This window comes from Rhodamnia argentea, chromosome 9 (genome assembly GCF_020921035.1).
Source record: "Rhodamnia argentea isolate NSW1041297 chromosome 9, ASM2092103v1, whole genome shotgun sequence".
NCBI lineage: Eukaryota > Viridiplantae > Streptophyta > Magnoliopsida > Myrtales > Myrtaceae > Rhodamnia > Rhodamnia argentea.
In genome coordinates, this window is record NC_063158.1 from 2907433 (window position 1) to 2915876 (window position 8444).

Genomic DNA, 8444 nt, shown 5'->3' on the forward strand with positions numbered 1-8444 from the left:
TTTAATGGTCGATCCATCCGTCGTGCAAAAAATTTTAAAAGGAAATTATGGATATTGCTCTTTTACTTTCCTCACAGATTGCTTTAACAAAGCCCGATCACTGCAAAAGGGCAAGATCTTTTACTTGGCTTTCTTTGGTTTGCTCATTTTTCCTCATTATAAAAATTCTGTCATTCGCCGTCTAGCACATTTTGTCCAACAGGTTTGTGAGGAAAGGAATTTTGTGCATACCATCATGGCTGAAACCGTCATTTCTTTGAATAATTTTAGACGGGGCAAGTCCAAAGTCCTTAGGGCCCCTGCTGAGCTTTTGCAAGTATGGTTTCTATCGCATATTAAGGAATGTAAGGAGCTTGTGTCAACTGATGTCTTGAGAAACTTCGCACCTCCCTTGGTTATTTACAAAGAAAAGCAATCTAATACCCACGACTATCATTTTTCTGAATGGATAAAACTCGTGAGGGCTCCATCCGCTAAGTCTCTCCAATGGCATGCTAGCTGGTTCCAATGTAAGGAGGCTCGTCTTGCCTCTAGTCGCGTCGGGCCGGTCCCCCTCCTGGGCTTTACGAGGATAGCCGAGTATTATCCACCCCGAGTTGTCCACCAGTTCGGATGCGTTCAGAAGATGCCTCCGCCTTTACCGTCCGTCCAGACCCAACTAAACCTTGAAGACTTGACGATGGACCATGAGCAGATAGTTGTCACCACCCGTTACCTATGGGCCGCAAGTCAACCAATCAAGCTTAGTTTTCCGAGGAAGCCTTTGGAGCCCGCTGAAGAAGTTTATCGATCCACCAGAGAATATCGGTTGCAGCATTCCATTCCCGAAGATTGGCGTCCGAAGCTCCCTGATGTCACCCCAACCGGTTACACAAACAATGAGCTGAGGCATTCGTTGGCCGAGGCCCATGAAGAGATCGCCGTGGCACAGAAGACAATCAAGCGTCCGAAGGCTCAAGCCGGTTCCCAACCAAAGCGATCGAAGAATGGAGCCGAGCCCTCGAAGTGATAGGCTTTTGTCGAGTCGTGTCATTATGTTATTTCTTACTTTCCTAGGTCTCATGTTATGAATTTTTGTCAGATTTTGGGTTTGATCATACTTTTGTCCAGTTATTCGGTTCTGTTTTAGTCTGACCTGCGGGAGGTTTTCGAATTTTTACACCTGTTTCAAGATGGATTTGGTCTCCGAGTCTCAAATGAAAGATGTTCACAGGATTCTGATCTATCACGTCGGAAAATTTCGTGGCGATCTGATGCATTTCCTATTTAATATCGAATTAATGGTCGGGATGGAGTAGGCTGGAATTTCACATGTTTTCAGACTCCATAACCATTTCGCGATTTACCCTCAATAAACGGCTTCCTCTGTTAAACCACCAAACATGAAAGTTGTAGGTTGATGTCTCAAATAAAAGCCTGAAAAATTTGGGAATTAAATTCTCCGTTTAAGGGGCCCCTTCGTTCTTTTAACAGCAGGTGGACGAAACAGTTTTCTGAACGTAATTTTTCACAAAGATGCATTAAACTAATTTGATCCGCTCAGATCTAGCTCGATCGTCCAACATGAAAGTTGTTTATCAGCCTCTTGGGTATAAGCTGGTAAATTTTCACACCATTTTCACTATCGGGTGATTTTTCATGAATAATTTCCCGAAACCCGACGAGGCTGGAACCTACAGGTCAAGGTCACGAGTCAAGTGCTCATGAGTCTAGTATAGCCATGGATCGACTCGACGTCTCTCACGCATTATACTCATCATATGACCCTCCTTTGCAGGTAATTTATCACGGATCCTCCACACATTACCCGATCGGTGGCTAAGAAAATGGCGGACAAGGCTAAAATCAACAACGCGGTCCGGGAAGCTCTACGAGAGCAATTCGAGGCTATGAACCAAAGGTTTGAGGGTATGATGAGCCAGATGATGGAACGTATGATGGCTGCTACTATTGCTTCTGCTAAGCACCCGACCGGTCCAACACCTCAGAACGTCGTCTCTCCGACCCTTCCCGCAAGCAATCCCGAGAAGGCTTCCGAGCATGTCCTTGGTTACACCATGCCGCTAGAGGATGTTGTCATTGCTGGTGCTAGCTCGAACGCCCCATCACCAGCTCTCATCCCCCAAGCCAGCCCCGTGACTATGGGACCGTCCGATGAAATGGCCAAGTTATTGGCCCAAATGGAGCAGCGGATCCGTGAGGTGGAAGGAACGCACAGCATACCTCAGATTGACCTGTCTGTCTTTTCAAAGGTCGTGGTGCCGGAGAAGTTCAAGATGCCCGATTTCGAGAAGTATGATGGGACTTCTAACCCGATCCAGCACGTTCAGATGTATCAAGCAAGAATGAACAAGCATGTGACCAATGGCCCCCTAATGGTTCGGACTTTCCAGGCTAGTCTAAAGGAAGCTGCCATGAGATGGTATATGGACTACGAGATCTATCGGATGGATGATTGGGAGAAGGCAGCTAATGCTTTCGTCAAACATTTTAGCTTTAACTTGGACGTGCTCACCACCAGAGAAGATCTTGAGCAGCTTGAGATGAAGAAAGGAGAAACGATCAAGCAGTATGCCACCAGGTGGAGGAACGTGGCATCTCAGCTGAAACCGGTCCCTCCCGAAAGGGAGCTCATGAAATTGTTTATTTCCACCATGCCACAAGTTATGAGAACTCGAGTTTTGGGATCTATTGCCAAGTCATTCAGCCATCTCATTGCAATGGCTGAAGAAGTCGAGAATGGCATGAAGAAAGGTTGGTACGGTGATGCAACCACGACAACCAAGAGGTTTGCAAGGAAAGACAAGGAGTCGGCCCCACAGGTCAACATGACCTACAGCCAAAAACCCATGACCCAAACGCCGGTCGTACAGATTCCTAATCAGCAGCAGGCTAATTTCGGCGCACAATGGCAAAGAGGGAATCTACGGTCCCCTCGGCGGTTTACCCCTCTACCAAGAACCCCGTCGTAGGTACTCGCGGTTCTACGTAAGAGAGGCTTAGCGACTTCCGAGCCTCTGCGACCCAATAACACGAGCTCGCCGAGATACGATCCATCGAAGAAATGTGATTACCATTGTGGGGAGCTTGGACATGACACCGATGGCTGTTTCGTATTGAAGCATCGGATTCAAGATCTACTCGATTCTAAGGCATTCTCGTTCCAGAGCAACAAACAGCCGAATGTCCAGAATAATCCTTTGCCGGATCATTCAAATAAAGTTAATGCTGTATTTGGGCTAGGAATCGAGACAGGTTGGTCTTTGTTAAGGTTGAAGTAGCCGATATCCTCGACGCTCCGATCAGGGCAGGATATTATAAGGTCGGTGAATTGATACCACTCGATCGGTTGAAGGAAAAAGGTCTCCGGTCTCATGAAGAACGGATTCATAGTATGGGCAAGTCAAGCCGGGACAGTGGCCACTATATCTCGGATCGTCATTGATTGGGATCGGGAGCTTGCAGCTTTGACCCAACCCGGCACCTTTCGAGAGTCTCGGGTAGAAGATGCTGATGTTACCGACTTGATCAAGAATGACCCAAAGTTGGCAGATATGCCCGGCTTGGAAGATGCAGTGGATGATGAACTCGGAATCGTCATTGCCTCGCCCTAGCTTTTTCCGTATGTTAGCGACAAGGCGGTTCCTTGGTCCTACGATCTTGCCCCGATAACAAGATCGGGACGTGCTTATAACGATGACCAGCCGACTAAGCAAGTTGCTGAGAAGGATGCTAAGGAATTCTTGGTCGTGATCAAAGCAAGTAAGTATAGCATTGTCGACCGATTGCGGAAGTCACCGGCTCAAGTGTCCCTACTTGAACTTTTGCAATCATCCGAGAAGCATCGGGAGTCCTTAATGAAGGTACTTGGTCAAATTCACGTACCTGAGAATATTGAGCGGGACAAATTGGAGAATTTTGTAGGGACGATCCTTCTAATGGATCAAGTCGCATTCGCCGACGATGAGATTCCGCTCGAGGGCGGGAGTCATAACAAAGTTTTGCACATAACAGTCAAACACAAGCAAACTTACGTGGCTCGAGTACTTATTGACAACGGGTCGGCACTAAATATTTGCCCATTAGCCACATTAAATTGTCTTGGAATCGACTTGGCCGGGTTGCAGACGGCCAAGACTTCCGTCCGGTCGTTCGATGGCGTGAAGAAGGATGTGTTGGGGCAAATCAACTTGGAGATTCAGATCGGGCCTTCTTTGTTCGACGTTCTCTTCCAAGTCTTGGATATTCCTTCGGCCTTTAACCTTCTCCTAGGCCGTCCTTGGATTCACAACGCCGGGGCTGTCCCATCGAGCCTTCATCAAAAAATTAAGTTCGTGGTCGAGCAAAAGTTGGTGATTGTCCACGAAGAGGAAGATCACCGGATTTTCAATGAAACGGTCATCCCTTACATCGAGCCGGTTCATGATGAAGAAGATTCTTACCACGCTTTTGAGATAGTACACACCATCCATGCATCCCCGGAGAGCCCTTTACCCATTTCGGAAGTGTCATCCGCATCCCTTATGGTGGCAAAAGTAATGGTCGGTTGTGGTTTCGAGCCTGGCATGGGTTTAGGTCGACACGGCCAAGGGATCCGCACCCCGATCAAGCTTAAAGAGCAGTCCCACACAGGTGGTTTGGGATATTGAAGGTATAACCACCCTAGGCGTGATAAGCGATATACAATGGGTTGAAGTAAGGAAGAACGCAGCCCTTTGCCACCCCCCTTGTACACTACCTTCCGATTGGCTGAAGTGACCGGTGGTTACGATGAGTTGAGCCGGTTTGAAGATGATCCGGGAATAGTGTTCCCAAAATGCCAAGATGCTGATCCGATGATGCTAGACAAAGAGGATGAGGACCTCGACCTCGCCGGCTGGTTTGATAATATGACTATTGCTGATGTATTGGAAGAGACCACAGAGGTTGATGACGCATTTGAAGAGGAGCCTAATATAGCACGTGAACTCCCGAGGCTATCCGTCAACGCCACGTTAAACGATCCCCCGGAGGGATTGGTTTCAGAGTAACACTTGCTTATTTATTTCCATATTCCCCTGTGTGGGACATTTCCTGCTTTCCTTTAGGTCACATTGCTCTCGTAGGATTTTGATTCAATGTCATACTTCCCTTTCAATAAGATGTAATTCATTGATTTGATATCAATAAAATTACAAACAATTTTTATTATGATCTTTGAAATCTTGTCGGAGTATCCCAAACCAATCCAATGACGATAACCAACGATTGAACAATCAGTCATCTATGGTAAGCACCGAGGGTTGGACTCCGTCAAGATTTCTCATCCCAGGGTCTTCGAAAATAAATAAAAAAAAACGTGGCTAAAGGTGCTCGATTTGCAAAGAAATGCATCGAATGTCTAAACCCTGTTTGCCCTCCCGATTTTACTATTTCTTGTTTCGGGGGTAAATGGGAAGAGGGAGACCTAGCGGATTCCGGAGTATACGACTTGGACAAGTTTACTCCCGACTACGAGGAGATACGTCAAGACTTCAAGCAACACGAGACGTTTAAACCTCTAACCGGCGAGGAGACTACATCAATCAACTTAGGCGATGAGGAAAATCTTAAAGAGATTAAGATAGGGGCGAACCTTTCCCCGGAAACGTCTGAGCGCCCGATCAAGCTCTTGAAGGATTACCAAGACATTTTTGCCTGGTCCCATGCAGATATGCCCGGTCTTGACCGTTCCATTGTCGAACATTGTTTGCCGATCGATCCTTCGGCTAAGCCAGTGGTGCAAAAGTCAAGGAGGGCCGGACCTGAATTGGTGCGGAAGATCAAAGAGGAGGTCATGAAGCTTCTCGACGTAGGATTCATTGAGACTACAGAATATTCCGATTGGGTTGCTAACATAGTCTCGGTCATGAAGAAAGACGGCCGCATTCGGGTTTGTGTCGATTATCGAGACTTGAACAAGGCCGATCCTAAAGATGATTTTCCCCTCCCGCATATCGACGTACTCGTTGATGATCTTGCGGGGTTTGAATTGTTTTCATTCATGGATGGTTTCTCCGGGTACAATTAGATCCCGATGAATGTCAATGACAAGTTGAAAACCACTTTCACCACGCCATGGGAAATGTTCCATTACCGGGTGATGCCGTTCGGTCTCAGAAATGCTGGAGCTACTTACCAATGAGCCATCATTGCCCTTTTCCATGACATGATGCATAATGAGATTGAGGTTTACGTTGATGACATGATAGCAAAGACGAAGAATGGAGAAGATCACGTCGAAACGCTAAAAAAATTATTCAACGGACTCAGAAAGTTCAAGTTACGCCTCAACCCCACCAAATGTGTCTTTGGGACCAGCTCGGGCAAGCTGCTCGGATTCATGGTAAGCAAGAAGGGTATTGAAGTCGACCCTTCTAAAGTCAAGGCTATTCATGAGTTTAAGCCGCCGACAACGGTTAAAGAAGTTCGAAGTTTGATGGGTAGGCTAAACTATATCGCTCTATTTATCTCTTAGTTATCAGAAACCGCTAAGCCGTTCCTCAAGCTGTTAAAGAAGAATGCATTAGTCGAATGGGATAGCGAATGTGAGGAAGTTTTTGAGAAGTTAAAGCAGCATCTAATGAATCCACCCGTGCTTGTTCCTCCAACACCGAGGCAACCTTTAATCCTCTACCTCACAATCCATAGTGAGTCTTTGGGCACTATGTTAGCCCAAGAAAGGCAAGAGGATGGAAAAGAACAAGCCATTTATTATTTGAGCAAGAAATTCACAGCTCCGGAAATGAAGTACTCAAACGAGAAAACATGTGCGGCGTTAGTCCGGGTGCGCACGGGCTTCGGCAATATACCTTGCATTACCAGGTGTTTCTGGTGACAGAGTGCGATCCTATCAAATACTTGCTGAATCAACCCGCCTTGATTGGTAGACTTGCCAAATGGCAAGTCCTCATTTCTGAGTTTGATGTTCAATATTTGTCCCAAAAATCAATCAAGGGATGAGCTATAGCGGATGTCCTAGCTGAAAATCCGGGCGAGATAATGATGCCTATCATCTCGAGGATCGAATCATGTCGGTAGATGATTACATTTGGACCATGTATTTTGATGGAGCTGTAAATTTATCTGGATCAAGTACTAGAGCGGTCCTAATATCCCCTTGTGGTCAACATTATCCTGTGGCGGCGAAGTTGGTATTTCCTTGCACAAATAACATAGCAGAATATGAGGCATGCATCCTCGGTTTGCAGGCCGCCATCGAGATGGGAGTTACTCGACTCAAGGTATTTGGGGATTCGGCGTTGATTATCCTCCAAAGAGTTGGAAAATGGAAAACTCGGGATGCCAAACCGCTGCCCTACCACGAGTATATGGATGAATTAGTAGAGGAGTTTCACGATATCTCGTTCGAGTATTTGCCTAGAACTCACAATCGGTTCGCCGATGCTTTGGCTACCCTGTCCTCAATGTTACAAGTCACTAATGGACTTGAGGTTGAGCCGTTGAAGATCGAGGTACTAAGAAAGCCAGCATATTGTATGGCTATGACCGATGAACCCGACGGCAAGCCATGGTACCACGATATCAAGACTTACCTTCAGAAGCGGGAGTTTCCGGAGAAAAGTACCGCGTCCGACCAAAGGTACATAAAGAAGATGGCCTCAAAATTTTTTCTGAGCGGAGAGAGTTTATACAAACGGTCGTTCGATTCGGCCCTTCTAAGGTGTATAGATTCCACCGAAGCGGTTCGACTGATGATGGAGGTGCATGAAGGAATTTGTGGTCCACACATGAACGGACACATGCTAGCCAAGAAGATCATGAGGTTGGGCTATTCTTGGCTCACCTTAGAGAGCGATTGTATTCAACATGTCCGGAGCTGTCACAAATGCCAGATTCATGGTGACAGGATTAACGTTCCTCCGAACGAGCTACATCGGTTGTTCGAACCATGGCCATTTTCCATGTGGGGCATCGACGTGATCGGTCCTATTAATCCTAAAGCATCTAACGGGCATCGATTTATTCTTGTCGCCATTGACTATTTTTCCAAATGGATCGAAGCTACATCATACTTGGCGATCACGGCTCGGAATGTCGTGAAATTCATCCGTCGAGACATTATCGCGTGATATGGTTCGCCTGAAGCCATAATCACCGACAATGGTTCAAACTTGAACAACAAGCGGGTCGATGATCTGTTCAAGGAATTCAAGATCAAGCATTTGAACTCTTCTCCATATTGTCCCCGGATGAACGGGGCGGTGGAAGCGACTAACAAGAACATTAAGAAGATCTTAGCTAAGGCAGCTGAGAATTATCGCGACCGGCATGAGAGGTTGCCGTTTGCCCTCATGGCGTATCGGACTTCGATCCGAACATCTATTGGGGCAACCCCATACTCTCTTGTATACGGGATGGAAGCGGTATTACCGGTCGAAGTGGAGATTCCTTCCTTACGGGTC